Consider the following 17,293-nt stretch of genomic DNA (forward strand, 5'->3'; position numbering starts at 1 on the left):
CACACGTATGTTTATTGGGGCACTATTCACAATAGCAAAGTCTTGGAAACCAGCTCAAATGTCCATCAGTGATAGACTGGGTTAAGAAATTGTGGCACATACACACCATGGAATACTATGAAGCCATAAAAAAGGATGAATTCATGTGCTTTGCAGGGACACAGATGAAGCTGGAAACCATCATTCTCAGCAAACTATCACAGGGACCGAAAACCAAATACTGCATGTTCTCACTCATGGGTGGGAGCTGAACAACGAGAACACATGGACACAGGGCGGGGAACATCACACACCAGGGCCTGTCGGGGGGTGGGGGCTGGGGGAGGGATAGCATTGGGAGAAATACCTAATGTAAATGATGAGTTGATGAGTGCAGCAGGCCAACACGGCAGATGTATACCTATGTAGCAAACCTGCACATTCTGCACATGTACCCTAGAACTTAAAGCATAATTAAAAAAAAAAATCACAAAACAAAAATAATAACTCAGTGGTTGTCTCCAGGTTATTGTTCTGTTTTCTTGCCTGATCTCAGGATGTTCTGCAAACAGAGAGGAACATTAAAAGGCGGAATGAAGGTGAGTTTCCACAGCCTTTTTGTTTTAATCATGCTGAAATACTTGCAACGTAAAACTATTTGAAGTGCACAGTTCAGTGGCATGAAGTACATTCTCATTTTTGTCCCACCATCCCCACACCAGCTCCAGAACTTCTTCATCTTCCCAAATGGAAACCCTGGACCCAATAAGCAATACTCCGCATCCACCCTTACCCCCAGGCCCTGACACCCACCATTCTCCTTTCTGTCTCCATGAATCTGACAACTCTGGTGTCTAGGGAAGAAATCTCCAGTGTTTGTCCTTTTGTGTCTGACTTCTTTCACTTTGGGTAATGCCCTCCAGGCTCATCCATGGTATGAGTGCCTCAGCGTTCCTTCCTTCTGAAGTTGAGGAATATTCTGTCGTGTGTCTACAACACACTTGGTTTATCTGCTCACCTGACTCTATTATCTCTTGAGTCTCAGCATTCCCCCAGCCAGTCTTTCTGGAAGATTGTGGTGCCTAGGGAGAAACAGAGACTGCTATTCCACAGAGGTGACTGAGCCTGCCCTTCCCAGGCTTTCTTCACTGCAGCTGAAGAGTAAGAAACTCTTCCAATAGTTGCGGCATTGATACACACAAGGGAGCGGTCAATGTTATCTCCAGAAATGGGGGCTGCAAGTCACAGGACCTCATGGGGTAGAAAAATGCAGCCTCGGCTGAAGGAAAGGAAAAGTTTCTCTGAAAGGTTTGGAAGTACACTCGCAGTTGCTACCCTGCGAGATATGCCTAGAGTAGAAAGGTGGGGCTTGCGATGGCTTGTTTAGGTCAAAGTTTTCTCTGCAGGGTGGTATTTCTGTGGCTGAGCTCATGAACTCTGGAATCCCGCACTCCTGTAAACACACTCTTGGTCTAGGCCAGCGGTTCTTAAACTGTGATCCCTGGACCAGCAGCATCAGCATCACCTGGGAACTTGAGAAAAATGCAAATTCTCAGCCCCGCCCCAGATCTACTGAATCAGAACTTCTGCAGTGGGTGCAGCAACTTCTCAGTAGTTTTGAGACAAATGCTGTTTCTTCCACATGCTTATTTAATCCTTCATGCAGGCATTATTTATTTATCACCTCCCAGTGCCAACTACCATGCTAGTGATGGCATTAGGCAGAGACAGGCCCGTGCCCACAGAGCTCACATTCTTATCCGTTAAAGCATGGCCAAAAGAGGCAAGGGACTCAAGATGGAGAAGCCTAAATGAAGAACAGAAACGAAGGGGGTCAAAGAGACAGGCTCTGCAGATCCTGAATAGATCAGCCAGTCCCTGAAGACCTGTGTCTCGCAGGGCTGCTCCCTGGCAGGCTGTGTAGCGGATGATAGTGTAAACCAAAGTAAATTTCTAAGACCCGCCCCCACCCACCCATCATCTGAATGGACTTCCTCCTCTGCCAGGGCACTCTTAAAATTTAACCTGAGAGACTGCTCCAGGTCATGATGGGAAGTGGGGATTGGATGTGCCTCCTTGTACCTCTTGGGCATGGCACTAACATCAATGCAGACCTTAAGTCTAATAAAAAACATTTACAGGCCGGGCGCAGTGGCTCACGCCTGTAATCCCAGCACTTTGGGAGTCCGAGGCAGGTGGATCACGAGGTCAGGAGATCGAGACCATCGTGGCTAATGCAGTGAAACCCCGTCTCTACTAAAAATACAAAAAATTAGCCGGGCGTGGTGGCGGGCGCCTGTAGTCCCAGCTACTCAGGAGGCTGAGGCAGGAGAATGGCGTGAACCCGGGAGGCAGAGCTTGCAGTAAGCCGAGATCGCACCACTGCACTCCAGCCTGGGCAACAGAGCAAGACTGTCTCAAAAAAAAAAAAAAAAAAAAAAAAAATTTACAATCTATTCTCTCTGAAGCCTGCTACCTGGAGGCTTCACCTGCATGATAAAACTTTGGTCTCCACCACCTCTTATTGCAGCCCATACATTTTCTTTCCATTGATCTCAGCTCTTTAGATAAATTCAGCCAATTGTCAACCAGAAAATTTTAAATCTACCTATAATCCGAAAGCACCCCTCTCCCCCCGCGAGTGCTTCAAGTTTGTCCTGCCTTTCTGGACTGAATCAATGTACCTCTTAAATGTATTTGATTGATGTCTCATGTCTCTCTAAAATGTGTAACACCAAGCTATGCCCAAACTACCTGACCTGTTCCCAGGATCTCCTGAGGGCTGTGTCAGGGGCCTTGGTCACTCACATGTGGCTCATAATAAATCTCTTCAAATATTTTACGGAGTTTGACTGTTTTCGTCAGCAGTAGATTCAGTTTTTACACCCTCCATCTGGGCAACAGAGTCTATGTATTATATTCATTTCCTGCGGCTGCCGTAACAAACTGCCACAGACTTGGAGGCTTATGAAAACACGAGTGTGTTCTCTCACAGTTCTGGACATCAGAAATCCAAAATCAAGGTGTCAGCAGCATGCTCCCTCCAAAGGCTCTGGGGGGACCCCTTGTCTCTTCAGCTTCTGGTGGCTCCAGGTGACCCGGGGCTTGTGGCAGCATCACTCCCATCTCAGCCTCTGTCTCCACATGGCTTCTGCCCTGTGTCCTGTCTCCTTTTCCTCCCTTATAAGGGAACTTGTCATTGGAGCTGGGCCCCACCCTCGTCCAGGACGAGCTCATCTCCATATCCTTAACTTGCTTCCATATGAAAAGACCCTTTTTCCAAACGGGCCCAGGTTCCAGGCGGGCACCATGAGCCTCCTATACTCCCCAGAGGGGCCCAAGTCTAGAACTGGAGTGTACAGAACTGGCCGGCTGGTCCTGGAGACACAGAGGTGTTGCTTGGCTTCAGAGAATTGTCCTTAGGCAAATATTCTGATAATGAGATCAGCACTCAGCGGTAGCAGTCAGGGTTGTTCAAAACTAGGCCTGTCCTTGTTTTCTTACTGACGCACTTAAACAATACCAAGGTATCCTAGTAGTCTGTTCCAGGAAGAACGTGACCTTGAAAAGGTGGCTTGCAAACTTTTTGGAGTAACAGAGTGTCATTTCCTCCAGTTCTGTTCTTCAGATTGCTTGGCTGTAAAGACCTTTTCATTCCATCTCAGAGAGAAATTGAGTAGATGTCAAATGTACAGCACTTAGAGTTGCCATGGAGATGCTGATGGTTAAGGAAGGGACTTGAGGAATAAACAGTAAGAGTGAATCCCATAGCCATTATTTGAGAAGAGAGAGAATCTGGGAAATGTAATGAGATGGTGGGGGAGGAGGTAGGAGGGGAATAAAGATGTGAAGGTTACCTGGAAAGTAGGAGAAGGAGGAAGACCAGTGGAGAAGGAGGAAGACCAGTAAGCAACTCAAACTCATTCAAAGGCGCTTGGGAACCAAGAGCTGGTGGACAAAATTCACCGGTCTTGGCATGTGAACCCCAAGGCCTCAGAATATTAAGGGTCTAGCCCCAGGAACATGGGATGGGGGGGCTTCCAAGCCATGATGTCCTATTTATAGCATCTAGATGACAAGGTGATCCATAGTAAATAAGTACATTACCATGAGCACCAAACTAATCTAAATTAAAACTTATTTGGCAGATTTTGCTTGTAAATCTAGTTCTCAATCTTGATTGTCTCTAGTGTTAGCAGTAATGATCAATATTGATTACACACTTGGTGTATGTCGATCCTGTGATCAATCTCATTGAATTCCTTCCCCACTATAATGCTATGGGTATTATTATCAGGGAGCATTTTTTTCTTTTTATTTTTTATTATGAAAAGTTTCAAACATACATGAAAAGAAAGAAGAGAATATGGCTGGGCGTGGTGGCTCATGCCTATAATCCCAGCACTTTGGAAGGCCAAGGCATGTGGGTCACCTGAGGTCAGGAGTTCGAGACTATCCTGGGCAACATGGTGAAACTCCATGTCTACTAAAAATGCAAACATCAGCCAGGCATGATGGTGGGTGCCTGTAGTCCCAGCTACTCGGGAGGCTGAGGCAGGATAATTGCTTGAACCCCAGAGGGGAAGGTTGCAGTGACTGAGATGGTGCCACTGCACTCCAGCCTGGGCGAAAGAGCAAGATTCTGTCTCAAAAAAGAAAAAAAAAGAAAGAAAGAAATATAGGCTGGGCATGATGGCTCATGCCTGTAATCTTAGCATTGGGAAGCCAAGGAAGGAGGATCACTTGAGCCCACAAGTTTGAGACCAGCTAGGCAACTTAGGAGACCTTGTCTTTACATAAAGTGCACACAAAAAGTTACCTGGGTATGGTGGAGGTCAAGGCTTCACTGAGCCGTGATTGTGCCATTGCACTCCAGCCTAGGTGACAGAGCAAGACCTCGTCTCTAAAAGAAAAAATACAGAAAGAAATACAGACACAAATGTCCTGTTTATTCACTTCGGGTTTAATTATACAATACCAGAACATATCTGACAACCTGCTTTAGTCAAGTTCTATACATTTAAAATACTATAGGTGATGGAATTGGGAGTTATTGTGAATAAATATACATCTTCACACCTTATTACTCATGCACAATCACTCTATGTTTATTATCTAGAATTACAAAAGACACGAGCTCTCCAAATGCCACAGCTGACAAAGATTTTAGAAAATTTAGGTATTTCTGTAACACACTGCTTAATTTGTCTTTCAAATTTTCTTCTTTTTTTTTGTAATGGAGTCTCGCTCTATTGCCCAAGCTGGAGTGCAGTGGTACTATCTCAGCTCACTGCAACATCTCAGCTCACTGCAACCTCCGCCTTCCTGGTTCAAGTGATTCTCCAGCCTTAGCCTCCCAAGTACCTAGGATTACAGATGGCACCACCACACCTGGCTAATTTGTGCATTTTTAGTAGAGATGGGGTTTCACCTTGTTGACCAGGCTGGTCTCAAACTCCTGACCTTAGGCGATCTGCCCAGCTCGGCCTCCCAAAGTGCTGCAATTACAGGCATGAGCCACTAGACCTGGCCATCTTTCAAATGTTCTACCACTCATATCTGTATTAAATAACTGGCAAAAATCATGAGGGTTTTTTTATTGTTTGTTTGTTTGTTTTTTTTTTTTGAGGAAAGTTGTTCATTTTCTACTGGTACTGGAATAAATTATCACAAACTTAGTGGCTAAGACAACACAACGTGCTGACAGTTCTGGAGGGCAGAAGTCCAGAAAGGGTCTTATGGGGCTAACCTCAAGGTGTTGGCAATCTGCGTCCTTTCTGGAGGCCCTGGGGTAGAACCATTGCCTAGGCTTTTCCAGCTTCTAGAGGCCACCTGCATGCTGGATCGTGTAGCCTTCTCCTCCATCTTCAAAGCCAGCAGCATAGCATTTTCCAACATCTTCCTTGCTCTCTGCTGCTTTCACCATCACATCTTCTTCTCTAATCCTGATTTTCCTACCTCCCTCTCATTGAGGCAGAAATTTAAAGAAAAATAAATACTGCATTTATTCACTCCAAGGAAAGTAAGGGTTAAGCGAAAACCACAAGTTTTCCTCTACTGCAGGCAAGGCTATAGACAGGTCATGGTGACCTGGCCTGCAGAAATGAGCGCCACACACCCCCGAACAAGGTTAACACAAGAACAACAAATTCCTTTACTGTCTCTCCTGTACTGAACTGTTAGTTATGACTATGTTTGCCAATGCTTACATTTAGTAAGATTTGCAAAGTTCCTGTTTTTTGTTTGTTTGTTTGTTTCGCAGCTGCAAGGCCACTAGCTATGCAAGGCCATAAGTTATGCCAAGTTAGCAGTTATGCTATAGATGATGTGACTTGTCATTGTAAAATTTACTGTCTTTGTTTTGCTCTTGTATGCTAGCCTATACAAACTAAACTCTGTTCAATGCTCAGCTTTTTAGATGTGAATCCACTGGGTCAGTGAGTACCTTAAAATAAACATCCTCCTGTTTTCCCATATGGGTCTCTCTGGTCCTCAGTTTACCACAACATTTTGGTGAACCAGCTAGGAGTGGAGATGGCAGGTTTACTGTCTCCTTTGCCAGTGGGGCTGAAGCCCCGGGTCAAGGGAAACCTGTGACCCCAGGTGCCGCCAGGAGAACTTCAGCCTGAAGGGGAAATCAGCTCTCCTGTGACCAGGTGCCCCTACCCAGCAGCGCAGTGGAACCTGAGAGGGGCTACAGGAGGATTACCAGGAACAGCACACTACTGGACCATGGTGAGGTTTTGGGGCCCAAGGCAGGACCCATCCCATAAGGATGGAAGGGGAGCCTCATCACCTCCCATGGTGTAACTAGTAGTCTGACCCAGAGAGTTTGGGGGCGGCAAGAGTGGCTCACCAGTTTGGATGAAACTCATACCCCAACCAACAAAGGATGCAAGAGAGGCTGCTAAGTCAGTTAGGAAAAGAAAACTGGAGGTGGCAAGAGTGGCTTGCCACCCCAATTAGGGACACAGGAACTGGGAGTGGGGAGGTATGTGAAAGAGACAGTTCCAGGAGGAACCAATGCGGGGAGTGATGTGGGGAGTCACAGATCTCTTAGCATGGACTGTGTGATCTGAGTGAAGTGTGGGGCCGACCCGGACTAGTGGCAAACCGCATACAGCTAATAGGAGCTGCCGCACAGCTCAGAACTACGGTAGGAATAAAGACTTCTCCAAAGCCAAGCAGCGTCTGAAAACTCCCATAATAGGAGATGGTCTGGTCAGTCCGAAACAAAAGGAAGAGTGAGTGCACTGCACCATAAAAGGAGGAAAACAGGAGGAAAGCCACCAAAACCTACTCTGTTAGAGTGCACGTTATCAAACTTTAAGAAAGGTTATGCAGGGGATTATAGATTTAAGCTAACCAGCCAGAGGTTGCGAACTCTCTGTGAATTAGAATGGGCTTCTTTGGTGTTGGATGGCCAACCGAAGGAATTATAGACAGGGAAATAATTGACCGTGTATTTAAGGTGGTGACAGGGGTCGGAGGACAGCCTGGGCATCCAGATCAATTTCCTTCTATTGACTCTTGGTTAAACATAGCACGGACAAGACTGGCATGGATCCAGCCCTGTTTAATCAGCTTATTGCAAAAACACTTGTGGCCCAAGCTGAGCCAAAAATAAAAGTAAGAGCAGCTTCTCCGGCAGACACAGAGTTAAAGGGAAAGTCCCAGAGGGAGCAAGAGAGGCCAGTCTTACAGGAGCCACCAGAGGGAGCAGAGATTCCTCCTCCATATGTCCCAGCTTACCCCCCTTTACCGATGCCAACAGCCTCCAGGAACCACATTCAGGGGCTAGCATGCCCCAAGTCTCACCCTGAAGGGAAGGATCGGAGCCTCAAGAGGCCAGGGAAGGAAGTTAAGATGGTCAAGCAGGCCATCTCAGATCTGGCTGTGCTTGAGCTATGCAAATGTCTCTCCGGGAGATGCAAGGACTCATTTATTATGATGACCAAGGCCAAGTCCAGGGCAGGCAATGGACTTTCATCTATCAGCCCTTTACAACCACCGATCTCTTAAACTGGAAACACCATACTCCCTCCTATGTGGAGAAGCCCCAGGCTCTTATAGATCTGATGCAGTTCATCTTTGTGACACACAATCCAACCTGGCCAGACTGCAGGCAGATTCTTCTCACACTGTTTAACACTGAGGAGCATCAGAGAGTAACACAGGCCGCTCTCCACTGGCTAGAAGCCCATGCACCAGCAGACACAGTGAATGCTCAGGCATAAGCTCAGGGCCAGTTCCCAGACCAAGATCCCAACTAGGACCCAGAATATGCTACCCAGCTTCAGCGTTTGCAGACGCACCAAGAGGCACTTCTGCAAGGGCTAAGGGATGGTAGAAAAAAGGCAATCAATATAAGAAAGATCTCAGAGGGGCTTCAGGGAAGTGATGAGAGCCCTAGCCAGTTTTATGAAAGACTCTGTGAGGCATACCAGCTTTTCACCCATTTGACCCTAAGGCTGCTGAAAATCAGTGTACGATAAATACAACATTTGTAGGACAGGCCTAGGGTGATATTAAGCGAAAGCTTCAGAAACTTGAAGGTTTCGCAGGCATGAACGCCACTCAGCTTATAGAAGTAGCCACCAAGGTGTATGTTAACGGTGACTAGGAGGCAAAGAAGGAAGCAGAATGGAGGCTTAAAAAGAAGGCAGATCTGTTAGCGGTAGCCCTCATAGGAAGAGAAACTAGCAATGTGAGAGGACATAGACGTGGACATGGAAGAGGTCAGGTTAGACAGGGATTCGAGAGCTGACCAAGACTAGAGAAGGATCAATGTGCACGATGTAAAAAGAAGAGACACTGGAAAGATGAATGTCCAGAAGGCAATGAAGGAAATGGCCAACGCCACAAAACAAAGAGGTCACTGACCAGGGGCTGCTGTACCCTAGGAGAACCAGATACTGATCTAATCAGGCTGGCAAGGGCTGAAGGACATGAAGATGAGGACAGACTGGGCTCCTTCTCACTGGGCCTCCAGGAGCCTGTGGTCACACAGGCTTTCCTTTAGAAGTTGGAGGCCAGGCCGGGCGCGGTGGCTCAAGCCTGTAATCCCAGCACTTTGGGAGGCCGAGACGGGCGGATCACGAGGTCAGGAGATCGAGACCATCCTGGCTAACACAGTGAAACCCTGTCTCTACTAAAAATACAAAAACTTAGCCGGGCGAGGTGGCGGGCGCCTGTAGTCCCAGCTACTCGGGAGGCTGAGGCAGGAGAATGGCGTAAACCCGGGAGGCGGAGCTTGCAGTGAGCTGAGATCCGGCCACTGCACTCCAGCCTGGGTGACAGAGCGAGACTCCGTCTCAAAAAAAAAAAAAAAAAAAAAAAAAAAAAAAGAAGTTGGAGGCCAATTGATGGACTTTATGGTAGATACTGGGGCTGAATGCTCACTAGTAACTTGACCCATAGGGCCTCTATCCAAGAACTGTACAACTATTGTAGGGACTACTGGAGTCTCAGAGAAGAGGCCATTCTTCCAGTCAAGGAGGTGTGTTATAGGAGGATGAAAAGTTCAGCCTGAATTCCTATACCTCCCAAATTGTCCAATTCCCTTGTTAGAGAGAGACCTGCTTCAAAAACTGCAAGCACAGATGACTTTTGGCCTGCAGGGAGACAGGACTTTAAATCTAACTCACCTGAAGGCCATGGTGTTAACCCTTACCATCCCACAGGCTGAGGAGTGCAGACTTTATAGAAAGAAACTACAGGCACCAGTGTAGCCTCGTATGCAGGATGAAGAGAAATTATTATTTCAGTTAGTCAGAGAAATTCCTAGCGCATGGGTTGAAGACAATCCACCTGGGTTCGCTGTCAATCATGCACCAGTAGTAGCAGAATGAAAACCAGGAGCAACTCCTGTTCAGGCTCATCAGTACCCAGTTCCCTAAAAGGCTGTATGAGGCATCTGTAAACACTTAGAGTGACTGTATAAACATAGGATTTTAGTCCAATGCCAGTCATCCTGGAATACTCCACTTTTACCAGTACAAAAGCCACTGCCAGGACCAGGGCCTGATGAGTATAGACCAGTGCAGGACTTGCGTGCCATGAACAGGGCCATGGTAACCATCCATCCCGTGGTACCCAACCCATTTACTTTAATAGGACCCATTCCAGCAAGTGCTACCTGGTTTACAGTCTTAGAGTTAAAGGACACTTTCTTTTGTATCTGCTTGGCACCAGTTAGTCAGCCTATCTTTGCATTTCAGTAGGACAAAGAAGCTAACACAGCTCACCTGGACTAGGGTACCAGGAAGGTTTAAAAACTCTCCCACGATCTTTAAGGAAGCATTGGCCTCAGACCTCAAGGCCTATACCCCGCCAAATGATAACTAACTGCACCTTATTGTGGCATGTGGGTGACTTTCTTTTGGTGGCCCCAACCTGAGAGGACTGTTATCAAGGAACCCGAGACCTCCTCCATCTCCTATGGAAAGCAGGTTACAAAGTATCTAAAAAGAAAGCCCAAATTTGCCATGAAGACTTTACATGTCTAGGTTTCATAGTGAGCCACAAGGAATGCCAGCTTGGCGATGAGTGAAAGCAAGCCATTTGCGTACTCCCAACCCCGACCACCCGACAGCAAATAAGAGAATTCTTAGGGGCAGCAGGATTCTGCCACATAGGGATTCCAAATTTTTCACTGATGCCTAAGCTATTATATGAAACCACAAGAGGAGAAAAAGAGCCCCTCCTTTGGGAAACTAATCAGGAAATAGCATTCAAACAGATCAAGGAAGCTTTAACTCAGGCCCCAGCCTTAGATATAACTAAGCCTTTATTTCTGTAAGTTCATGAATGAAAAAGAATGGCTATAGAGGTTCTGACTCAAGTTACAAGATTTTGGCATTGCCCAGTGGCATATTTATCTAAACAACTGGACTCCGTGGCGCTAGGATGGCCTCTTTGCCTTAAGGCATTAGCCGCTACCATCTTGTTAACACAAGAAGCTAGCAAATTAACTCTGGGACAGTAGTTAACTGTCTGGGAGCCACACTCAGTTATAACTTTGATAGATCAAAGAGGGCATCATTCGTTGTCAAACCCCAAAATGACTCAGTACCAAGGGCTTCTATGTGAAAACACGTACATTATCTTAGAAACAGTGAACACCTTCAACCCGGCTACTCTGCTCCCTGTCGAACTGGGAGTTCCCCTCCATGACTGTGTCGAAACAGTAGATGAGGTATTCTCCAGTCGGAAAGATCTTACAGACTGACCCCTCAAAGACCCAGAGGTCGAGTACTTCACAGACGGAAGTAGTTTTGTGCTAGAAGAGGTTCGCATGTGCCAGGTATGCAGTAGTAACATTAGACTCAGTAGTAGAGGCTCAGCCTCTGCCTAACAGAACACCAGCTCAAAGGGCAGAATTAATAGCCCTGACAAGAGCACTGTTACTAGCAAAAGACAAGAAGGTTAATATTTACACTGATTCTAAGTATGCTTTTACTACATTGTGTGGAGCTATATATAAAGAGAGAGGACTTTTAACAGCTGGAGGCAAAGAAATAAAGTACAAAGAAGAAATTCTACAGCTCTTAGAGGCTGTATAGGCTCCAGAAAAAGTAGCTGTAATGCACTGCAGAAGCCACCAAATGGCAAGAATGCCAGAAGCCAAAGGCAACAGAAAGGCAGACAGAGAGGCAAAATGGGCAGCAATAATTACGCTGCATTTTAGAGAAAGCAGAGGAAACCTTAGCTATGCCTCTCCTCCTGGAACCTCCTCTCCAAGAGGACTCAAGTTATATTCCAAATGAAAGAGCCTGGTTTGCCCAGGAAGCTGGAAAATATATTAAAGGAAGGCGGTAGAAATTCTTTGATAAGAGATTAGCTATTCTGGAGATGTTAGCTCCTAAGTTTGTGAAGCAAATTCATCAAGGAACTCATATAGGAAAAATGGCACTAGAAATGCTACGAAAATGCCATTTCTATGTGCCGTGGCTCTCTGCCATCACCTGACCCGTTTGTGAACAATGCTTAACCTGTGCTCAGAGCAACCTGTGACAGGAGCCTACTCTGCCCCCAAGAATTCAGGAAGTAGGAGTCATGCCTTGTGAAAACTTGCTTATAGACTACCAAACTGCCCCACGCGGGGGGCTATCGCTATCGGCTAGTGCTTATCTGCACCTTTTCAGGACGGTTTGAGGCTTCCCCCCCAGGACAGAAAAAGCACGAGAAGTGACTAAAGTACTGTTAAGAGACATTATCCCCAGGTTTGGACTGCTTTTGACTTTAGGATCCAACAATGGGCCGGCATTTGTAACTCAAATAGTGCAAGATTTAACAAGCCTGTTAAAAATAAAATGGAAGTTACACACAGCCTATCGGCAGCAAAGTTCAGGAAAGGTGGAATGCATGGACCGGACACTCAAGAAGCTACTGAAGAAGTGTTGCCAGGAAACTCATCTGAGGTGGGATCAGGTCTGCCTATGGTCCTCCTCCATGTCAGGTGCACCCCCACCAGACAAACTAGGTATCTACCCTATGAGATTTTGTTCGGTCGGCCACCCCCAATCATAAGTCAAATTAAAAGCGATCACTTTTAATCACTAGAGGAATTAACTTTAAGAAAGCGAATGCAGGCTTTAGGAATAGCCATGCAAAGTGTCCATAGTTGGGTACATGAAAGAATGCCTGCAAGTCTGACAGACCCAGTACACCCCTTTAAACCGGGAGACTTTGTCTGGGTTAAGAAGTGGAATCCAACTTCTCTAGGACCCATATTGGATGGGCCCTATGCTGTAATCTTGTCCACTCCCACTGCTGTCAAAGTCGCAGGTGTTGTGCCTTGGATCCACCACAGTCAGCTGAAACTGGCAGCTCAGGACAAGTAGATCAGCCAGCAGGACCCAGATCATCCAACCCGGCTGATCCTGAGATGAGACGGAGCTGCTGCTGAGGACAACAGCCCTGCTCTGGTCACTCTGGAAGCTGACCAGTCTATGCATGGCTGCAGCTTGAGAAGACAAGCCCTGCTCTAGTCCCACAGCAGAAACTGACTAGTCTACGCACGGCCGAAGCTTGAGGACTCCTTAAGCAAGTAAATGTGGTTAGAAATCTTAAGACTAGCAGTTTTCCTTGTAATACTCTTTTTCTATTGTTTTTTGCTGTGCTCAACCTCCTCCCCCGGGTAAGGACCTCTTCTGTCCTTGCCAGATATGGATAGCTGTACATTGTTTTGCTGTTGTTACCCCCTTTAACCATGCTAAAAGAAGCACCCATAGAAGGGTATCCCCACTGTACACATACTACACGGTCAAGGAACAGTGCCACTAGAACTCTATTGTACCAGACCTATTATGAGTGTACTGGAACCCACCTAGGAACTTGTACTTACAATCAGACCACCTATTCAGTCTGTGACCCAGAGGATGGCCAGCCTTATGTATGAGGATGAAAACACAAAAACGGTACACGAATGTTCATTGCAGGATTACGTATTATAGCCAAACAATGAACACCCCAAATGTCTATCAACTGAGAGTTGGATAAAGAAAATGTGGTATATTCATAAAATGGAATATGATTTAGCATAAAAGGAATAAAAACACTGATACATACTACAACACGGATGAACCTCAAAACATTCTGCTGAGTGTATGAAGCCAGACACATTGTATGGGTCTGTTTATGTAAATGTCCACGATGGGGAAGGGGGAACATAGAGACAGAAAGGAGATTAGTGACTGTCAGGGGCTACAGGACGGGGAAGGGGGAACGACTCTTATGAAGTACAGTTGTCTTTCGAGAGCTGAAAATATTTTGATTAGGTAGTGGTGAGAATTGCGCAACTTTGCGGCTATACTAAAAATGACTGAATTGTGTACTATAAAAGTTGAATTTTCAACTTTTTCATATAAAATTCAACTTTTTCATATAAAATCTTTCTAAAATGATTTAGAAAGGTTGCACTGGAAGTTCTCAGCAAATCCTAAGCAGATAGCATAAGGGATTTTCACCCAAGGGAGCACATCACATAACCATCACCTCAATAAAAACTAGAACATTCCCAGAGCCCCAGAGGCACCCCTGGAGCCCCCTCCCAGTCACTCAGTCACTACTGTCACCCAAAGGGTAACAAAAGATGAGTTTGGGTGGTTTCTGAACTTCGTGAAATCACATGGAATATACTCTCTTTACGCCTGGCTTCTTTTATCCAACATGGTGCTATGAGATTTGTGCACACGGTTGTGTGTGCATAGAGCATGTCCCTCCCATTGTGGGACAGAATTCCATTTTGAGTTCCTCTGTTCCATGCCACGCTTTACTTGCTTATTCTACTGCAAATGGACTTTTTGGTTTGTTTCTAGCTTTTGGCTATTAGTGTTGCGAACATTTTTGTGCATGTCTTTTGATATATGTATGTACAATATTCCTCTTGCATGTATTCTGCAGATTGCTGGGTTGTAAGATATGTGGACAATAAGGTTTAGTGTACAATGCCAAATACCTTTCCTAAGTGTCTATACCAGTTTATACTCCCAACTGCAAAATATCAGAGTTCCAGGGGAATGCTTTAAAGTAAAAGTATAAAAATATGTGGTCCTCAATATGTCAAGAAAGGCAGGACGGTGGCCATACATTTTATAAATGAAAATAAATGAAGCAAGACAGAAGACACAATCTCCCGGAGAAATGGAGACGGTGTAGTAGTCCGTTTGCAACACTGCTATAAAGAAATACCCAAGACTGGCCAATTTATAAAGGAAAGAGGTTCAATTGACTTACAGTTCCACATGACTGGGGAGGTATCAGGAAACTTACAATCATGGCTGAAGGTGAAGGGAAAGCAAGTACTTTCTTCACAGGGCGGCAAGAGAGAGACAGAGCAGGGGAAACTGCCACTTATAAAACCATCAGATCTTGTGAGAACTCATATCACAAGAACAGCATGGGAGAAACCATCTCCACGATCCAATCGCCTCCCACCAGGTCCCTCCCTCGAGATGTGGGGATTACAGTTCGAGATGAGATTCGGGTGGGGACGCACAGCCAAACCACAGCAGACACAGAGTGCCACCTGCATGGGCCATGTGACCCACACCTGCATCCTTGCGACCTCTGCAATGTATGGCCTCATTGTGAAGGCAGACTTCCAGCTGCTTCTCCTGCCATGAAATTTTCTTGCATTAACTGTGTCGCCAGATAGAATTCATCTTCTGTGGAATACTCTTGCTGTGTTCAGTTAGTCCCCAGGTGTCTTGGGAGCTCTTGTTTTGGTTTCGGTCCCGTGGTAGGAACTCTGCATGATCCAGGAGGTAGTCAGATGATGTCTGCATCCGCGGCTCCAGTGGCAAGCACTGGACAGTGGAGCTGGCAGAGATTAAACAAGCATCCGTGCACTGATATCTACCGATCTCACATGTCCCATGTTTCTCAGGCTATAAGATGGAGAACAGGCATAAAATGTCCCACCAAACTCAGGGAGAAAACAGTAGGCCAGATTCACAGTCAGAGGAGCAACCTTTATCAATGTGCTCTGATCCTGTCTTTTGAAAATTTCCTGGGAAGGACATGTCCTTCTTCCCTTTCTTCCTTTGTTTCTCCCCTAGCCCCATGCAAAGCTGAAAAAGATGTCTTCTAATGTCTCTGCACCAACATTGGGTCATGGTTGGTTGAGAGTCCACCTGTGCCAGGTGCCATGACAAGTGGTTTCATGGCCACTGTCACACAATCTGCCTGGGGCAGGAGTTCTCATCTCCATCCTATAGGTGAGGGGACAGAAGACAACGATTAGGACAACCCGTTGAGATTCCTCAAATGAAGACACTCAAACACACACTTCCAGCTCTATTAAGGGGAAATCTACACACAACAGAATTCATCCATTATTCATATATAGTATGATGAGTTTTAGGGAATTTGGGCCTAGGCCTTCAGGATAACCTAAAACCATGTGCACTACTAAACATCGATTTCAGCCATTTCTAGGCAGAGAGGACATTGGCAGTTGCATCTTGAATAAGTAGCTGACCTTGGGATAGTTGGGACTCCAAAGGAAATACCGGAAATGTGAAGTTTTCTTGAGGCCATCAGACATCTCCAAATGTAGGCACTGTTTATTATGATAATTGAACTAGGACCCTCTTGCATTTACAGAATCATGTGGTTCAGGAACCCAGTGAATCCCCTGCATTCCACAGCCTCCAATTCCATTTTGCCCATCATTGAAGACTTCTGTTCCAATACTTATGGATTTGCTACATTTCTCGTGCTGTAGCATTTTGGTAGCCTGATCCAAGACCTTTTGGTGACCTATTTGAGAAATTTAAAATATTTTAAGTGGAAAACTTAGGCCTCAGGTTTCAATTTCAACACAATGCAGAACTATTTCTTCACCTGACATTCACTTTGCATAATGAGAAATCTCTAGAACCCTAAAGGGCACACAGAAGGATCAGTTCATCTGAAAATAACACAGCCCCTAGAACAGGAGTTTCACTTGTTGACTGGCCATAATGTCTTTTGGGCTGTTGATTACAGCTAAAAAACTTGTTGAAATGATGCAGCTGAACTGACTTACATACATGGTGGGTCTAGCCCTCGGCCTCTTCACAGCCCCACCTCTGCTGGGCTACTCCAGTTATTCTGCAGAACTCAGAGGTGATCATGTCTCCCTCTCTTCCCATCCCACTGCCATGACAAAACCTTCAGGGGATTCTCCCTGGCCACAGGTGTAAATCTCAAACTCTGAAGGTTGCACATAACACACTTCACACGGCAGTGCCAGCTTGGTTTTCAGCACCCATTCTTGTCACTTCAGACTCTGAGCATGATGCTCCCTCCAAATAACCAGGTTTTTAATATCTCAGAACTATGCACAGGCTGCAACGTCTGCCAGAAACACCCTCCCCTATTTTGAAGTGTCTGTCTTTGTTAAGTTGGCCTGACTTCCTGGTGTGGTGTACATTGTTCCGTACATAGTATTGTCATCAGGGGTCCCCACAGTGCAGGACAGGACATGGCCCATAGTGGGTGGCCAGCATATGTGACCATAAGAGACAGGAGGACTTGGGGTGATCCCCGAGGCAATTGTGTGGTCAACATGTGGCCGTGCTAGTGTGGGTGGTTCCATTTCACTATGACCCAGGCCGTTTCCTTCTCCTGGTTTCCTCGTTTGCTTTGAGAGAGGGCAGTGGGAAGGGAGGACTGCCAGGTGGAATGAATTGGATGTAGGAGTGTTGGCTCTGGCCTTGAGCATAACATTAGACTTTTCCAAACGACTGATAATAATAAAAACAGTTACTGAAAACACGGTCAGCTCCTGCTCATTAACAAGACGGCATGTTTCACAGCTGCCTGG

Source organism: Papio anubis, chromosome 15, assembly GCF_008728515.1.
Source record: "Papio anubis isolate 15944 chromosome 15, Panubis1.0, whole genome shotgun sequence".
Classification (NCBI taxonomy): Eukaryota; Metazoa; Chordata; class Mammalia; order Primates; family Cercopithecidae; genus Papio; species Papio anubis.